General features: G+C 46.1%; 1 long non-coding RNA gene across 2 annotated transcripts in view; it reads left to right on the top strand.

The window, feature by feature from the left end:
- The first annotated feature begins 19,453 nt into the window (after positions 1–19,453).
- LOC110351955 (uncharacterized) overlaps positions 19,454–19,882 on the top strand; it is a 171,167-nt gene continuing 170,738 nt past the window's right edge. For both annotated transcript variants that reach the window (XR_011804792.1, XR_001187912.5), the window contains exon 1: positions 19,454–19,655. This is a non-coding gene — a long non-coding RNA (uncharacterized lncRNA). The remainder of the gene's footprint in view (positions 19,656–19,882) is intronic.

The raw sequence follows: 19,882 nt of genomic DNA, 5'->3' as shown, positions 1-19,882 counted from the left end.
CTAATTGTACCTCACCACTCACCAAGCACATCTACTGCAGAGCCCTGTCTCCGCACGCATACGGCGACGGATGACACGATCCAGCCCTTTCCTTCAAGTTATCACAAACATGTATTTTTCTGAAAGCTGTTCTCTCATGGGGTGTTGGTAGGTGCAGAACAATTAGCTCCTGATACATCCATCAAACTGGCCCATGGATACTTTCTTGCTAATTTCTATGAGACCTGTTTTTATAGTACGTGCCATACTTACGAGGTATAAAATATTGAATATATACTTCAGAAGCATAGTTCGTCATACAGATATATAACGAAATACAAATGCACTCACAAACGTACGTAGGCACAGGTGTTGCAGCAGAAATATGGATGCTGTAGTACAAAGCCTGTAGATGTCCTTTTGATAGAGTAATTACTACATTGCAGCTGCATTCAGAAAAGCATCAGCAGACAATACTGAGGGGATGGTGCACGCTCTATCCGTGTATGTGCTGGCCTGTCTGTATGAAGACACATTCACCTGTCACTCGGATGTGCCTGTAACAGCACGGCAGCTGTTTAACTGGGCATTGCGACACCGCACAGAAAGCATGGGAAGGAGAAAAAAACCTGTGATGCAGATCCATGGCTGGCCAAAGCTAATGGTTTGCTTACTAACGATGCAGGCTGACGTTGCCCACTGTCCAGCTGAGGCTGTTTTTTGGTCTGTTTCAGGAAGATGCCTCAGAGCCCGGTCACCAGCGTGGTCATGCCTTATTCCAGTGAGTCGAAGCCATGGCATTTGTAGAGTTTGTGAAGACGGGTCCTACACTGAAAGCTGAAAGCACCCTAATAAGGACAAGTGGTGAGCATTTCCCAGGCAGTTTATGTACATTTCAAGGCCACTTACCCATACAGTTGAGTAGAGCAGAGAATTACTTGAGGGCAGCCCTCTTCCAGCTAATGGGGCTGCTAAGGAGGACAGAGCTTGAATCTGACCCTCATCGCACATCAGCACATCCCTGTTCAAGTGCATGCTTTACAGAACACAGGGAGTGGAGGAAAAATCTAAGGGGGATCCTGGTCCCAGTGGCAGGAATGAGATCTGTTCTGTTACTTCATTGCGGCCTGATGTAACAGCAGCATTTGTCTCAGCCTAGGATTAGGGTACCAGGAAAGGGAAATCCAAGGCACACTGTCAAAGAGAGGAGCTTCTGTTTTCTTTCCACTTACCTTCAATTTTCTATTTAGTCATCAATTCTTTGAGACAGGTAGTGGAAGTCAGTGGATTGTCCTGGTTATCAGCTGGCATCCTTAGACAATTGAGAAGCAGTAAGAGGGATAATAATGTGAAGATAACATTAAGTTTATTGAGGATTATTCCGCAAAATTCCAGATTTCTAGAAGCATCTGAAATTTTGAGTGATAATAGCAAATATGTATGTCCTTTTGCTGATGCAGTTTGTCACTGTGCAGAATGGTGTTTGGAGCAGTCACAGCTCCGCACCTTGGGGTCAGTTCGTGGCAGAATGCAGAGCTGAATGGCCAAAAAGATGCATCCCTATTAGCCTGAGTCAATGTTGTCATCTGTATTTTCCTTCCCCTTAGCAATCTGCTTTGATTTTGTCAGCCATTGACCTTTTAAGACTTATCCATTAAAATTTTTAAGACCCTGGAGTGACAACTACTTTGGGCACAAACCTTATATGAAGCTGTTTGCTCATCTCTCAGAGTGGGAGCAGAAAAATAACAGCACATAGTCTGGGACCTCCAGAGAGGTGCAATAAAACTGTGGAATCATCTTGTAAACCGAAGAAGAAATCTCTTCTGATAACATATATTTGTCAGCCTGACATTCTTTATTGCTCTTCAAAGTCCAAACTATAATGGGGACTTTGGGGCCAGGAGACTTTATGATGACAAGTCAGGGCTGGGTCAAAAGTTCTCGGCCGTCAAGGCTTCGATGCTGCTGTTATTGCCACTCCATACACAAAAGAGAGGAAATGAAACAGAAAAGAGATCATATTATAAAGAATATGCTCGTTTGGTTTCTTCTGACATTTCTCTGATAAACATGATCATCCCTCCCCCCCCCCCCCCCAGTTCTGACTCTCCCTCCATACTTCTTAAATTGTACTGGAGGATGAAATATTTCTTCAGAGGGACGGGGACAGGCCTAGAAAATAGGATTCAGGATCCCAGTCTATCGGTGGGCATTAATTGGTTTGGCAAGGTGCATGCTATGAGTTTTAGTGACAGAGGCAGTGAACCAGAACGGCTTTTCCTGTAATACCAAGATTTTAAAATGGTTTTGCAATTCATGAAGCTGTAAGCACTGCTCAACATAAAACGTTTTTTATAAGACTAGATTTTTTTTCCTCCTCTCTGTTAAAGAAAGTGTCAAAGGCTTCTGAAACTGAGCATCCGCAGAGCAGGGGAGGTGTGGGGCTGATTTCTGTGGTCCCGATGTAGATGAGAAGTGACACAGAAAGGTCAGCGATGTGATGTTAGTGGGGGTTTAAGGACAGTGAAGGTGGTGCTGGGGATGCGGGTGCACAAGGAGGCGCACGAGGTTGTGATGTCCCAGGTAAGATGCTGGGCTCAGCATGGGGAGGCTGCGGGAGTGTTCTGGGAACCCAGCTGGAGAAGTCTGGAGGTGGATGCTGAAGTCCTGCCACAAAAGTGCCATTCCCACTGTGCTGTGAGAGCGGGTCGGGTGCTCTGCTGATGTTATGGGGCAATGCTGGCCTGGGATCTGCACCAAATTTGGATGCATTAGAAGTGAGACATCCTCTGAGCTCAGCGTTTGTGGTATGCACGGAGAGGGAAAGGTCCTGGGGAGAGTGCAGTTTCCAGGGGGCAGAACTGGGGGAGCTGGATGGAATACCAGAGAAGGAAGAGCTGCCAGGATGTTCTGGGGGAAACCTTTGGGTGAAGGTCACTGCATTAAGCCCCTCAGGAAATCACCACCACCCCCTAGCATTGTCCAGCAATCACTGGATTTCTTGCCCCTGCAGCCTTTCATCTTGAGAGGCAGCCCCAATCTCGGTCAGCCTGTTCCTGTGGGACACCTGGGTTCAAATCCCACCACAAATTATTCCCTCTCCTATTGGAACAGTTCTATATATGAAAGTCATGAAATAGAGCAAGAACCTCCAAGATGACTTATTTCCAGTGTCTCCAAGGAACTGAAGGAGTTGCCAGAGCTAAGGGAGGGTCAGCTCCAAGCCCCTGCTCAGGGAAAGGCAGCAGAAGGTGCTGAGCCCGCGTGCTGTGAGCTCGGAAAGGTTGTAGCCTCTCTCCCAATGGCTGTACTCTCAGCTGGTGATTTTGCATCTTTTGCTTGGTCTGAAGGTGTCTTGAAAGGCATCCAAGACATAGCCACAGAAGAACTTGGTGCCCATTCCACCATAACGTGTTCTTCATGTCCTGGAGAGCACGTCTCCACAGAGGCAGGACCTCTCAGTGTTCCTGTCCTTCCTGCCCAGGGATGAAGTTTTCCTTCCTCTCGCCACCAGCTGTGTTCATCTGGAGGACTGCAGGTTCCATTTGCTCAACACACCTTCAAGTGCTATCAGCATTTTTGGAAACCTCATTTCCAGCATTGTCTGTGGTGATATCCGTGCACCAAGCAACAAATAACTAAAGCCTTATATCCTCTTTTAATCACAATAAATCAATGCACCATAAGGGGGAGGTTTAAAGCCAATTTTTTATGCACCGCTGCTTACATTGAAAAGACTCATTACAACCCAAATTAATCAATATAGCCTGTAACTCTAAAGTAACTCCTGGATGGAATCAATGACACTGATGAAGATGGGGGAGTGGAAAGATAGAACAATGAAGGGAGTAGGAAGGTCTTAAGCAAAACAGAGCCTATTTGAAATGTTTTGCCTAAGACAGAAACAGCCTCCATCAGTATGTTTGGCTGCAATTTAGAAATAATTTTTCAGTCTGTGGAGGTCCCTTCTGATGAGATATTGCTTGAGGACCACAAGAGGGCAATGGAGATTGGAGACAGAGCCATGCCCAGGTTCTGTGGAGCACAGATGTTGCCTCCGGGCCCTACTCACCTTCCTCTGCAGCACCCAAAAATGCCATTTTCCACCATGCAAGGGGGAAAAATGAAGTGTGACAATAAGAGCGCTTGGGTTTCCAGAGCTGCCTTTTTGGAATCAATGAGACATTATTACAAGTAAAACATATGTCTGCTGTGTAGCTAATGCTGTCTAAATTGCATTAAGCTCCTAGCAGCCTGTATGGTCTGTATGTGTATTCTCAGAAAGGTGTGTGGAAGCGGTATTGATCTTCTGACTAAGTGTCCTAATGAAATACAAATCTGCTATCATTTAGAGAGCCATCTGTCATGATGAGACATAAAAAATGCTACAAGCAGAACAATAACTATAATTCAATTTGAGAATCCAACCTACTCTCAGCAGGCAGAAAGCGGCTGGTCCCAGCCCGTGGCCTCTGGGATCGATTCTGTTTACTGTGTTAAACTTCGTCAGAGGGTAATAAAGAAATCAATCAATAAAGTATTAAAGAAGTTTCCAATTATGGGTAAGGTACCTGTTGCAGAAGACCTCTTTTGTGCTGTGTGGCGATTTAAAAGCCATCTACATGGCTCAAGTTCTCTGGCAAGTGGCAGAGTAATTTAATGCTTGTGGTGTTATATTGTCCAACGCAACTGTAAACTACTAAAAAAGTAGTGCACGACTGCTGGGAAGGAAACTACTGACAGCAGGTTAATGAAGAGGGCATTTTCCTAATACTCTCCAGGCCACTGGTGATGCAGGACCCCCCGACATGACAGCTTTCGGGAAAATTTGTCCAAATTAACTTCTCAAGTGGGTCGGTTAAACCGTATTAGCCACCTATCTGGACATGCTCATTCAGAGTTGAAATGGGCTTTGCTCAATTTAGCTTTGTTCAGTTTCCAGTCCGGTTCATCGGAGCACTTCAGTGTTTGCTCAGGTCTCTGGAGGATGGCTAGAGGCATGGTGTGAATGAGGAGCTGCTCTGGCAGGGGCTGGAGCTGAGCAACCCCGTGGTGGTGAGGCAACAGGGAAATGGTCTGGCATCTCTGGGGCTCATTTTTTTTACTATTTTCTATTTCATTTGTCAGCATCAGAGGCAGGGGCTGGCTTTGGTCTGCAGCTGGCAGCACGCAGCACCAGGCTGCTGCTTGGGGACGTGATTGCAGCACGGCTTTGAAGGCGCATACCCAGCAGTGCTGCTTCCATACCCTTTGTGTCTGGGGGTTCCAGGTCTTCATGATCATTTCTTGCCCCTTTCTTCCTTTGGTCCAGGCCAACTGCAGCACAGGGAAGCAGGCAGAGAGGTTGGGCAAGGAGCACCAGGCAGCTGTAGGCTGCAGAGGGACCCCGGCCTTGGTGCCCCCATAACTGGGTGCTGGAGGTGGAGCAGCCGGCTGCCCACTACACCCTGCAGGAAGAAGGAGAATGTCCCCAGTGCCTCCAGTATCCTTAGTCTCTCCCTACGTTGTTGCTTTGGCCCTTCTGTCTACCTCTCCCTCTGTGCAGAAGGGCATCCAACAACTTGCTCGGAAGGTGAAATCTCGTTTTTAGAGACTGAGTGTTTATGTGGGAGGAATGCTGTGCTCACCAGGATGAGAAGGGTCTAGGGGTGAGCAGTGGCAGGCAGGCACCGAAACGTGCTGAGGAGCAAGGTCCAGTGGCTTGGCCATGTCCCTGGGGAGGGAGCAGTGCCCTGCTCCATAGCTGCACTATGTCAAGGGGTAGTGCGCTATGGTGCACGTGCACATCATGTGTAGCGCAGGGACTTGTCCCCTGGTCCATGCTTATATTCTGATAAAACCAACTTGATTCTTTCTGTAGAGGAGCCAGAGAACAGCTAATATGTATGCGGTGTAGATAAAGAGGGGAGCAGCAACACGGTGCAGAAAAGAAGAGGGAGAACCAGTCTGATTGTGTGACACACTTGAAGCAAACGTGCTCTAGCCACAGGCTGATTCTTCTCCATTCTCTACATCATTTTATTTCCTCCGTAGCCAGATATCTGTGGTTTGCAGAGTGGTGCTGCTCGGGCCGTGAACCCCCCTCTGAAAGCCCCAGCTGGGGTCTAGTGAAAAGCCACGGCTGTGTGCAGGGCTGTATTGTCTGAGATAATATATGTCCAAATTATTTTTTTTGGAACCTTCTCCTAAAGTCTTTATCTGCCAGGCTCCAGGCTGTGGGATCGATGTGCGACTGTGTACTCATTCACTTTCCGTCCCTGCAGCTTTTCTCCGAGAAAGGCTGTGATGGAGCTTGGCTTGTGACAGTGCCTGATAAGCCAGGTTACTGTTTTCTTTGACAATTGTTTCTCCAGAATGTCCTGTGTAATTTTTGTGGGTATCAAAGTTCATACTCCCTCGTTGAAAAAAAAAAAGAAAAAGGATATTTTCATATTAATGGAGAGTCTTTTTCATCCAGATGATGATCGGTATTAATGACCTGGCATCTGGCAGCAATCGTATGAATGAAGCCACTACTGAAGGTGGATTTGATGAATCTTCCCTGACAGAGGAGACTCGGGTGTCTGAGCACTGGACTGTCATGGATTTGTGCTATTTCTACTACTTGGGGCTTCAGTCTAGTGGAGCTTGCAGCAAAGTGTTCCCTCTACCTGGGAGACTGACAGGAGCAATAGAGCAAGTATAAAAAGGAACGGAGCAAAGTGGGGAAAAAATAACTAGAAAGACACTTTGTAGAGAGACTCCACTTTCCGCAGCCCTGGTGGGGGGGAGGTATTGCTAATGAGAGGCTCAGCCCAACTGCTCTAAAGCTGAGGGATGAAGCTCCTGGAGCCCTGGGACACTCCTGCAGAGGGGAAGAGAAGGAGCTGGGCTCCAGCTGAGAGGGAGATGCTGGGAAGGGAGATCTCACCCTGTGCCGGGACGTGCCAGGCTCACGTTGTGCCTCTCCTCCTGACCCCAGGCGATGTTTTTCCCCAGCAGCTACATCACAGGAATTACTGCTCTTGAGGTGGCAGCGGTGGCAGGTTCTTGCAGTGGGTGTATGCACCGCTGGTGCAGCACATCGCAGCCGAACACCATTGCCTCTCCCCATTAGAAGAAGCTCCAGCAGAGGCAGAGCTGGACGTGCAGCTGTGCTGTGGCTGGAAACTTCATTTAGCTCCCTGTGTTGTTTGTAAATATTTTACTGTCTGGTATTAAGTGAACGTAATTACTGCAGCTTCAAGACGAGGGAGGCTGTTTAATGGGGATACTGTCAAAGTATTTTCCCCTAAGTTTCAAAAGCTGTTATTTTTTCTCTCCTGTCGTTGGTAATAATCCCTTGAAAGCTTGAAAGTGAAATGTATTGCCTTCCTTTGCAATTGTTTTTCTTTGCTATGCTTCTCAGACAAAGAGTAAAACAGGAACTTTCAGTCTCAATTACTTTTATTTTAGATTAAGGGAAATAAACAAAGCATGAACAAGACTTAAACTCTCTGGGAGAAAGAGCAACCTCATGCACTCAAGGCATGCTCTCCTGATTTGGGAGCAGTGCTGCATGAGGCCAGCCAAGAGCTCCTTCTGAAACAGCTAGTGCTGACCATGCTGCCTTCAGATCCACCCTCACCAAATGCCCCTAGATGAGATGTACCTTAACCTAACTACTGGTGTATTCCCTGCTATGCCTGGTTCTCTGCCATGCTCCACCTCTGCTGGGCAGCCTTTGCTGCTGCTCCGCGATCTCCTGCACCAGTGCCCTGCAGCCCCTGGGTTCAGGGAGCAGGCCAGGCAGTGGCAGGACCGATTGCAGGCAGAGGTGGTGGTGTCTGGGACTGTCCTGGAGGTCTCATGTGAATGAGAAACTGGTTTGTCCTACAGCAGTTCATGCAGACATGGTATGGAAGAAGACACCTTACAGGGCTGTGTGAGCGCTGTCAGAGAGCAAGGCTGGCTTGGGATATGTTGGCTCCCCCAGTCCCCAGCATGCAGGAAAGGAAGATATTTTCATCTGTGTCGGAGTATAAAACAGTTGCATCTTCAGTGTGTCTGACTGCCTTCAGCCAACGGATGCTCGCTTGGTTAAAACCATGTCCTGGGCAGCTTCACAGCGGTGCTCCTGGCAGCGCTCTGGCAGCAGGCTCCCTCCTGCTTTGCAGTGACTCTTCCTTCTGCAGGCTCCGTCTGTGTAATGCCGTTCACACTGGGATTGGGCTCCTGGAGATGGCGTTTGAGGAGGAGTGACTGCCACTTTCACATCAGATCTCAGGGCAGTGTTCATGGGAGCAGCAATTACAGCACAAAATTCACTGGAGAAGAAGCTCTCCTGCACTGCAAACATTTCTTTATTCTTATCAAGGAGAATGACAGACCTAATTTTCCAGAGTCTGCTGAGTCCCGAACAAGACTCATTTTCTGTCAGTGCATCTCCTCCTATGAGCATCTCCTCATCCCCCTGGATGTCACAGAGTGGTCTGGACGTAGAGCCAACCAAACCAAGGGCTTCTACTATCAAGTCATACAGGTATGGCTTGACAAGATGCCTCAAAAAACTTATACCACATTTTTGCCATTTGCTTATGAGGCACATGCAGGCCTTCAGCCATCAGATTCCTGATGTGCCCTGGATTCATTGGAGGTTGATAATATGGCCACAAAACTGAGACTTCCTTTGAGCTAAATGGAGCTTGAGGTCATCTGCAAGTCAGCAGTTATGGGCTAGATGAGGTGCAGCCGAGACCAGCCACGAGCTGGCGGGCAGAGCCGAGTGGCGCTGCTGTAGGCCACAGCTCAAAGACTGAGCTTGCAGGCGGGCTGCTACTTGGGCCACTTCACAAGCACCGGTGACCTCTGATCCCAAATGTGGCAACATTCACAAGACCTGACACAAAAGGCCGTGTTCTCCTTGCTAAACTCAAGCACAGCTCCCTGGATTGAACGGGGAGGCAACCAGGCCAGCCAGCGCCCACCCTGCATCGCTCCGCCACAGCCTGCCCCCTGTGCTGCTCACCCCCAGGCCACCCTGAGGCTGTCACCACACCGGGCGAGCAGAATGCAAACTGGCTTTGGTCCGAGGCACTGGCTCCTTCCCTGAGCACATTCCCAGCTAGCAGACAGTCAGATTAACAGCTAACCCTGCAGCTGCCACCACAGGGAGGCCTGTAACTCACACGGGGCCCAGGTGCCTTCCTGATCCTGCCCTGAAAAGCATCTCGAGGACCAAGTTTGTCACGTTTGACTATGAGGAGAAAGCAGCTTCCTCTGCTGGCCCTGTTGCACGGCTGAATGGGGGCAGCGAGAAGACAGCTGGGTGCCTTCTGCTAACAGTAATTCAGCTCAGGCCAGAAATGCTAACAGCGGGGTTTCAGTTAGTAAGCATTAAGTGTGAGCTAACCATCCCTCATTAGAGGTTAACAAGTCTGTCTCTGCCTCCCAATCCCCTGACAGCTTATTTTGAAATCCCTACAGATAGTCCAAAGCTCTTATTTCTGATGCTCAGTTTTCTTTAAACAATATTTCCATTATTCTGCTAATAAGCAGCTGCCGTGTTTTCTGAATTCTACTGATGGGGACAGGCTCCCTCCACTTGTCAGAGAACTTTTTGTTTCCCCTGATTCCTTCCATCTTTTTGCCATAAAATCTAAGCCAGTGATTGACAGCCCAATTTAAACTTAGTTTTAATATTGCAATCAGGAGTGATATTTTGTGTTTGCTTTTTGAAGTGAGGAGAAAGGGTAGTAAAATTTGCCTTCTCTCAGTCATTTCACCCACAAAAGTGAAATTTTGCTAGCAAAGAAGAAAAAGAAAAAGGGGGGGGGGATAAGAAAGCTGAGATTAACATCCTTTAAAATGTGCCTGTTTACTCCTATCGTCTGAGAGCTAACTTTAAATAGGATAAAATGATCCTTTAATCCCCTTTATCTTCTTAAGAGCTGCTGTAAAAGATCTACTTGACATTTGAGAAATGAAAAAAAAATAGACAGGCTCGTAATATTCATCAGAAATAGTGGATGGAAAGATTTGATTTTAACAAAACTCAAAGAGCTGGATCCTCAAATGGGCACAAATTATCATGACTTCAGCTGAGCAGTTCCAGCTCACGGCAGAGCAGGATCAGCCCTCTGACTGCCTGGCTTGTTGCACCCAAGTAAGCATGTAATGCGAGGCCCATTTCAGTGGGTTTGGCTCCTAATGGAGAGGGCAATGCTGGAAATTCATCCGACAGTCGCTTCTGCAACGCTGGTGAGGGCAGACTGGGAGATTCTTTACAAGCTTCAGGAGCTCCCCATCCGGCTCTGAAGTCTCTCTCTGTGCTATTTGCTGTTTTGCCTTTAAAAACCTGGCGTCTCTTGCTGACTCGTTATCTGCAGCCTCTTTTCCAAAACATCTGTTTAGTCTTGAATAAATATGCATTCCAGTTACTTAATGGCCTTCTCTCAATTTTCAACCCAGAAAGAGTAATGAATCATGAATAAGTTATAAGGAGCTACAGCACAGAGACCTCTAAGTTAAGCAATGTATCCTGCAATGTATTGCCTTGGCTATCTTTGCCCATCTACTGAAACGCTGCAAGAAGAAAGCCTTTCATTTGTTGTTCTCCCATTTGCAGTGAGTAATGAAAGAATGACAACCACTAAAAGCCGAGGGATGTCTGCTCCAGAATGCTGAACTTCCAGTGATGGACTGTCCTCCTCTGCCATGCTGGGACTAATGCTTGGGATGATGTATCTGGACTTCCATGGGCTAATAACTCACAGCCGTATGAGAGCAGTGGTAGAGTTGTTTCAAGGAAAATAGACTTACTTGAACACGGTGCAAAGAGGCAATATCACTTTGCCTGGCTAAGCACAAACACCACGTGGAAGCTCATGGTAGGCATCCTTTAGTGGACTGAAACACCAGAGACAAGACAGTGGAGGTCTTCAGGCTGGGGGCAAGCTGGCAGCCAGGACACAGGAACAGCAGTTTAAGTACCAGGAAAAGGGGATTCAAAAAAAAAAAAAAGACATCTCTTTCAAGTAATATGCATTTATGTAGTAGACTGTCTCTCACTGGAAAACATTACAAACCACAATAGGAGTTTCCGATCCAGTTACTGCATCACTGATAATAACAGGAAAAGCCTAATGCCATCCCAATTACTGAATGTGTGCATATCATCTCCTTTTTGCTAACTTCTTTGCCAGTAATGAGGTGCCCAGAGTGTTGAACTTCCCTTTTTTACACACCCCGAAGAGGTGCACTTCCAGACTACTTTAGAGTTGATGCAGGCAGTGTCTGTGCTTACAAAAGGACAGGACTCTACCGGGAGATGTGAGCAGAGGGTGAACAGGAGCTGTTCTGGGGAGAGAGGGGAGCAAGCTGGCTGAATTCCAGGGAAGGTTGTTCAAGTCAGCTAAACCGAATACACCTACAGTTGTGGCATTGCTGTAGTAGTTGAAATGGACACATAAAAGCCTTTATATAAGAACTATAAAAATTCCCAGCACAGCAGCTGTCTCTCCTGCTGCCTATCTGAAGTGCTGGTGTACGTATGCATGCCCCACCTCGTCTCAGCCACCACCATTAGGTATTTCTTCATTTGTAGGTGCTTCAAGTGCAACTCTGAACGAACCTAATCCCTTACATCTGATTCTGTTCAGTTTCTGTAGTCATCCCACAGTACTCGAGTTCAGAATGTGTTTATACCATGGCCAGATAGATAATCCTAGCAATCCTCTACCTACATAAAAGCTATTCATTGCAATAAAAAACTGTAAAAATGGGGATGAAGTTACCCTTGTCTAATAGAGGAGAGCAAGACACAGATTAAAAACTGGGTAGAAGGCACAGCCCAGCAGCTCCAGTGTTTTAATGCCAAAGCTGTTCCTCTGGCTGCTTAGTTATGGCTACTTAATTAAATTTAAAGTTTGTGAAAGTGTTTGGAAGCCAGAATGAGTTAACCACAGGCTGTACAATAGCCTGTAGATGTGTAGCTCTTTTAAGGACATGTTAGACCTGAAGTCAAGGAAATGCAAAAGTTCCAGGTAGCTAAACAGTCAAATGCAGGAGGATGTCTAAAATTCGTTACCGATAACAGTTCAACAAGCATAGAGTTCAGCCTGGACTAATTTACCATTCCAACAGGCTGGAAACATTTCTGACGAGGTCAGATACTTCTCAGCTGCACAGCTACTGCTCCGTGACTGCGGTAGAGATGTAACCTTAGGTTATTTTGAAATTCCCAGCCTAAACTTCTCATTATTCTGGACTTCCTCATCTTTCACTTTGTCTAGCCCTAGACTTTCCCTAAAATAAACCAGAAATAAACAGAAACCCAACTAATTATAGCGGAATTACAGGTCTGCTTCCAGAGAAAGGGATTGATTCTACATGGGAAATGAGCACTTAGCTCCACAGACCCCTGTCCTTCATTGCAAGAGTCCTTGTGAGGATGCAGTCCAGGTACTTCAGGGGCTTTCTAATCCCCTAATTGCTGATGGGAATTCCCTGTCTTGATCAGCATTGCACACAAAAGGAAACAGGTCATAGCTGAGAACCCTGAAAAAGCTGAAGAAGTTACCTCCAAACAGCTTGCTTAAGGAAAAAGAAAGGTGGTTTCCAAAATGAAATGGGTTTCTTACTCTTTAAAGACAGTGCCACGGAGCTTTTTGGCCAGTGCCCCACCTCCTAACATGGTGGGGTCTGATGGAGTCACCTCTTTGGATCATGAACTCGCTGAGGCAGTGTTCATTGTTCAGTTCCTGGTGCTATTCTGAACTGGAGTGATTGCAGGTTGATGGGAGCAGGGACAACACAGGCCTTAACCCTAGACGAATCAGATAACTAGCAAATATTCTTGAAAATTATTGTGGAATCCCTTAAATGGGAAAGGTGATTTGGTACAATTGGTGATGGGAAATACAAAAAAGCATAAGGAATTTGGAATCCAAGCAGAAAGTCAAGTGGTTTTAGAATTCTATCACAGGCTCGTATGTTTGTTGTCATTCCCACCAGGAGAACTGTTTCAGATTAATTGTTCCAGCTACTTGGCTGGAGACCAGAAGCAAGGCCCAGTGACAAGGTTCTATCATTTGTATTAGATGAGGGCAATATGAAAATGGGAGGAACACCAACCAGATGTTGAGCTTTTGTAGATGCTGAGACATGAGAAGACTTCGCTGGAACCTCTCAGTGCTGATGTTCAGCCCTGCCAGTCCCCAGGAGAAGGAGTCCCATAGAGGAACCCAAAGCTATTTCTGAAGGGGTTGAAACTGGAGTGTCTTAAAACACTAAACTGTGCATCAGAAGTCCTCGACAACCACAGCTGCTTGCTCGACACCAAGAACCTCAGGTGAGAGCCACCTTCTAGCATCTTCCCGTCTCCTTCCCATTGTGGTGCATTTCATGTGATAGCTTCGTGCTCCGCTCCCCTCCCAAACACCATCTGCGTGGAGATGACCCCTTCCCAGGCCAGTCTTTTCTACCCAGCCTTTCGAACATCATGAAGCAGTTACCATGGTGACTGTATTTTTGGTAGCTCCACATTATTCATGCCAGGGGCCATAATGTGATACATACTGTATTTGTAATATGCAGCAGACAGACGTTTGAAAGCACCCTACTGATACGAGGTGGATGCCTTCTGCCTCTTCAAGGTCACAACTGGCTCTGATGACCTAGGTGCCATGTTGAGTGGGTTTAAATTCAAAATACTGCTGAGGTATAATGATTCCGAATGGGAGAAACGCAGTTAGTTGAGATGTATTTTCCTTTGCAGTACGTTGAAAAGTCTCACCAAGCATCAGTTTATATTCAAGAATAGCTTGTTCTGCCACTCAAATACATATATATTACTTTTTACAGGCAGCTGTGGAGGAGCTCTATTAACATTGCTTCCTGTCTGAAAAAAAAAATAACAATAATTGTAATAAAAATATCTGGATTCCATTATGCAGGGGAAAAAGAAAATAGGGAGTCCCTTTCAAAGCCAGCCCTTCTGCCTGTGGGTGCTGCTTCGGCTCTGCGCTCATGATGCTTGTGTAGCAGCGTGACTCTGCTGCCTTGCCTGGCTCCTGCTCCAGTACGAGGCCTTTTTCCTTTCTAACTAGGCGTCAGGAGATTTTGGTGAATTGAAGAAATCTCGTTATTGTGCTTTCACTGGGGTCTCAGGAAGTTAATGCCAATAATCTGCTTGAACCTTGTTGCAGAGTATGCTTAGCTACGTTTGGTGTCTCTTCCTCCACTCTGCTACCGTGTCTCCTGTTTCCCACATGTGGCAGAGCTTCCTATGTTTTCCAGCTCAGCTCATGCTCTGGGGGGAATGCTACCTGTCCAGGCAGCTTCTAAGCCACCTGTCTTTTCCCTGCTTTACTCACTGATGTTTTTGGTGCCTGCTCTCTTCTGTTCCCTGCTCATCCTGGGAATGAACAAACAGCGGTTTGACAGACGTGGGCAGCAAGCCCTGCCTGCCAGGGAACAGAGTTGCCATTCTGTAGGGATGGGATTTTGTTGGGGGCTCAGCTGGCCTGCTTTCCTGAGCCCCCCAGGGCACAAGGAAGCTCTGCTGAGCCCAGGGGGGCCAAGCCCACAGGTCTCATCCAGCCCTGCCTTGCCCCTGATTTCTCCAATGCCTTCCCACATCGCTCCTGCTGAATTAAGGATGCTGGCACTGATGTCAGACAAAGCCAAATGTTACAACACGATGAGCTAAATTATACCTGGTGCAAGAGCCAAGGAGGGAAGGGACTTTTCAGTGCTGAAAAGCCCCCACGCTGGAGGCAGGATGCTTAGAGTTGGAAGCTGCTGCCTGCCTTACATTCCCACTGTTCCAGTGCCTTCCTTGAGGCAGCAGGGGAGAGATGAAATAATCCTCTTATTCAGGAGACATCAAGCTAAAGAGAATGACCCATCAGGCTACTCGATTCAGCTCGGTGCTGCAGAATGTGAGATGCCTGTGACAGCCTTGTCTCATGTAAGCAGTGGGCTATGCAGCCCTCGGGGTGACAGCAAAAGCAGGCAAGCACAGGCACCTGCAGAAGCTGGGGATGCCAGTGGTGCTGGCAAGAAAAGAAGGCCCAGAATTGCAAATATTTAGGCGCAGGAGCAGTTTCTGTATTTATCTTGTCTTCCAGAGAGAAAGTTAGTCACGTGCCTGAGTGTCTGTAAGTCACAATCCGTAGGGCATTTCAGACTGCTATTGTTTCACATACATTTTTACACAGTTCGTGAAACAGAAAAAATACACAGCGAAGGTGGGGTTTTCATTTCTTCAGGACATTATAGCTCTGTGTATAGCCAGCTGCTCAACTCCTGCTTCCCCATGTAAGGATGAAAAGTGCCACAGGTCCCATAGTAGGGAAGGGCTGTGCTGAAGTGGGCTCTGTGAGGACTCCTGCAGCAGGGTATCCCCGTCTGCCTGAAAACACAGGGATGGCTCCATGCACAAAGTATCTACGCTTCCAGTCTCCTGACCTTGTTCTTTAAAATATTTTAGAACTTCAGGTCTCAGTAGTACTCTCCTTTAGTGAGTCAGATTTTCCATGTCATTCCGAGCTGGTCTGGATATTTTGTAAAGTAATGTTCCAAGCATGCTTATTTCAATGAAACTGTGATTGTAAAAATAGTCATGGTTCTATTTTCTCCGCTTTCCCTGTGCGACTCTGGAGTTAACACTACTTAATTTGTTGTCATAAATAGATCTTTCTGTCTGCCTTTTTTCTTTTCCTCTCTCTTTTTTTTTTTTTTTTTTCTTTTGGTAACTGAGAGAAATCTGGTCTTCCTTGCTCATTGTAAACAAAACAGCTAATTAAGTTCTGATTCCAGAGTCTTTAGCATGGCAATGACATCTTTAAGCACAACACTGACAGCTGGAATATTACTTCCCAGAACTGGGTCTTCGGTGCTGCTGGGTGACATTTAAGAGAAGTCTTTAGTCCTGTGAATGGAGAAGATTTGATATGTTAGCTATTGAGAGGTTAAATAAAGTAGAAACTTGAAATTTTTATGTTCAAGGACATAACCCCAATTTCGTGGTGTCTGGGTGAGCTTTTCAACTGCAGCAGTTTTGAACTCAGCACAGCTGGTAAACAAAGTGAATAAAATCCCCTTTAGCCATATTCTGCAATTTGACACAAAACAGGTAAAGAAAGGAAGAACCAAATACATGTATAATCCTCCTTGTGAGGCTGGTGTGAGAAGAATTACTCTGCTCTTCTACTTAATGATCTCTTTGACTGGAACACCTTCTCCAGGTGAATAAATTATCCCTTGCATGTCGGTAGAACTGACCTAGATGGGTTTGAAAATTTCACACAAATTTGCTCTGTGTTCCACATCATGCTTGGATCCAGCACATTACTCAGTGTGGTTTTAATTTGACTCCTGTTGATGGCCAGCATTAAATTTTCTATTGAATTACAGAGAGTTTTTGAAAGTGTCACCCCTGGGAGACAACTTGGTATCCTGAAAGCTAATGGCTAAAAGCCTATTGATTCAACAGTCAGGAATCTATGGCAATTTTCAGGAGGTCACCTCCCTCACACCTTTTAGTTCCCCTTTTCCTCCAAAAAAAACCTGAAATCAATCAACACAGAAAGCAGGATCACTGTAAATCAGGTACTGGTTTTTGATTGGAAGGTCTTTGAGGATAGGAAGTGAAGCAAAAGCAGAACACTTCATTCCCAACCTATAAGCTGGTGACATTCTCACTAAGTAAAAGGATGGCTCAAGCCCACGGGTACACACAATTACTCTACAGCAACTGAAGGATGAGCAAGAGGTGGTGCAAAGATGCAATTCAATTAAACCTTGGAATAGCTCCCTAAATTTGGGAGCTTTGGGCAAAACACACATTATGGCATGGAGGTGAACACCTAATGCAGAGGCAGAAACGCCACTGGGTTCTTCTGCATCCCATTCCTCCTCCCACCGCACAGGAGCACACGTTCCCTGCACACGTGCGAGGGACACCCAGTAAAGTTTTTACCAGCAAGTGGTTTGGGCTCAGCTCTTGTCTGAAAATGGAAGAAAGTTGTTTTAATTCTCTCAACCCTGTGCAGTGTTGTGGAAAAAGTATAGAGCGTGGAAGAAAGAAGGGGTACTTGTGTAAAGCAGACATCACCCCACCTCTGGCAGCTCCATCGCATACTCTCCGATGGCTGGTCGTAATTACAGTGGACAATTATTTCACCTCCATAGCTGCCTGTGTTTGAACACTTGGTGTGTTGCATTACAGAGGCAATTCAAATGCTTCCATTCATTTTAGGAGAAGCTTCTGTGATGCCCCTCAATTATTCATGATACAGCTTTCTTCCATCAGAAGTACCTCCGTGACTCCCCGACGCTTTACGAAGTGAGGGTTATCGCAGCGCACGGCTCACTGAGAGGGCATGGAGGGAGGTGCAAAGCTCCTCTGTCATGTGAAGGAGAACAAAGATCTCAAGTGACATTTACTGCAACACCTTTGGGAAGCATGAGGCAGGCTGGAGGTGTTGTGAAGATGCCTTTACATCCCATGAGAGGAAGAAGAAGCCAGGAAAGGACCTGACCCAGCTGTGCCATGTGGTTCTAATGTACCAGGAAGAGCTTGGATTATCTGGTGGCCTTAAGAATGGCACTGTGAAAATGCTAACAAGACAGGTAAAACTTTGGGAGAATGTATGAAGGGTGTTAATTTCAGACTGCAGGAGGTTGAAAATGTGAATACACAGAAAAACCAGAGATAGCACTCTCAGCATCCATGCTGGGGCATATCTGAGATGGAAAACATCTCTCATCAGAATATAAAAGTGCATGAGTACACCAAAATACAAGATACGCTATTGCATGCAAGAAGAAGTGAAGCACATTAAGATGTAGGAATCACGCTTCTTTGCACAGTTAGTAGAGCATGGTGATCCTGAAGAAAATGTCTTTGAAACAGAGGAACAGAGACCTCTGGACTTATGCCCAGTTGTTCCCTGGCAGTGTCCTGGGCCAGGCAGCAAAAGCAGAACAGGAAAGTTCGTGGAGTCCAGCAGAGGACAAATCTGGTGGAGTCTGAATCTCCCCTAAAGGCCACTCTGCATGCTCAGCCTGCAGAGCAGAACCTCACTGCCACCTCGGGAATGTCATTTGCCCACACTGCAGACATTCCCGTGCTTCTGAACCTGCATTTGAAGGGAGCGAGCAGCTGAGAGCACAGCGATTCCTCGGGGGCACTTACAAATTACAGCTGAATCCAACTCGGCGCCTCAGACTGAGCTACTTGGGACATCCGAAATATGAGTGAATGCTCCTACATTACAGTAAAAGGCTTCGATTTCAGCAAATTGACATTTTGGAAAGAAAAAATATTTTACCATAGGAGTTGGAAGACGCAAATAAGTGTCTAGGGGGATTTTTGGAAAGCACTGAAGCAAGTTGAAGAGTGACTTCTATTTTTTAAAATCTCATCTAGTTCCTAGCTACATCTTTCATTGCCTTTGAAAATTGGGTCCTTTATTAACGAGAGTTAAATTACATAATACCAAAGAAAGAATTTAAAATAATTACTTCCTAACCCCTTTTGCAAAGCCCTGAAGCGCAAGGCTTTATTACCCTTATCTTAACTTTCTTAACTACTAATGTTTTAGTAGTTAGAAAATTATCCTTTCCCTTTTGAAAATCCAGCTGCAGTTATTATTTCCACATTTTTATTAGCCCTCCTTATATTGATAATAATCGCACCATATTGAGGTGTTCGGGAGAAGACATTAAGGCCAATCAAGTGAATAATTCAACATTTTAAAAATTGTCTGAACACAAATTTACACAATAGCCTGTGACAAAAGAATCTTTAGGGGATGATCAAATAAATAACACCCATTTTTCAAGAACACTGCAACACTATCAAAAGAATAATACAACCTTTTTTTTAATGGTAAGCTATTATTATTCATGTATGTAGGCAATTTTAAGAGCTCTGAAGCTGTGCTCTGCCAGGTTCCTGTGTGCTGCTTTGGGAGGAGGCAGCGGTACCGTCGGAGATGCTGGTTTGCATCTCCCAGCGCCGCTTACCTGCTCTGCTCCGAAGGCAGCTTCAAGGCCTGCACCTTGCTTTTCCCATTTACATGACAAAAATACATTAACATTGTTTTATAACATGGCTAGAAGGCACATGTAAGAGTAACATCTATGTATATGCATCCTATACTTTGTTGAATTGGGTGGGTGCATGCACGTTTCAGGGAAAGTGCTTCCCTCATTTCCTTTTTACTATGACGTCTTTCCGGCAGTTGGTGTAGAAAACGAGAAATTCACACCAAAGTACATCTTGGCTGGTAGCATGATATCATAGGAAGAGTTTTTGACTCACTTTAAGCTCGGATTTTCTAGATGGTGCTTTTGGAATACCCTGGATTTGATGGGCTTTCAGCTGCACCTCAACAGCCTTTACTTATGGCTCAGTAAGGTAAAACTTCTCCATACAACAGCAAACGCTGCTCAGCTGTAAAAAATAGTTTCTAGCCTCTTACAGAATGAAGCTTGCCAGCTGAATCCTCTCATTTACCTGCAGAGGATTCACCTGCTGACAACCCCTTGTAATCTACTCTGCTCAGAGGCAGAGCCTCCTACAGTGAGGGGAAAGCTGCAGGAGCTTTCCCACCAGCAGCTTGAAACCTGCCCAGTACTGTCTGGATGAAAGAGCTTTCAGCAGCCAGAGGAAGGTGCTTGCTCAGAGCAATGTGGTTCTTCAGGTGCTTTTTCTTAAGCTTGTTTAATAGGATTTGATAATGGAAGTAGCTAGAGTCCAGCTTTACCTGTTCTTTCTGGTACGATTAAAGAAGGAGTGGAAATCTGGGTGGTGAGTGAGCTGTGTGGCTGGCAGTGTGGTCCTGTGGGGCTGTTCCTGGAGTTGTGTGGGTTCTTACTGCTGTTAGTGTCAAAGGAGCATGTGCTTGCAGGCTGTACCTCTAAATCCAGA

The sequence above is a fragment of the Anas platyrhynchos genome, chromosome 24 (genome assembly GCF_047663525.1).
Source record: "Anas platyrhynchos isolate ZD024472 breed Pekin duck chromosome 24, IASCAAS_PekinDuck_T2T, whole genome shotgun sequence".
Lineage (NCBI taxonomy): Eukaryota > Metazoa > Chordata > Aves > Anseriformes > Anatidae > Anas > Anas platyrhynchos.
This window is presented reverse-complemented; position numbering and strand designations above follow the sequence as displayed.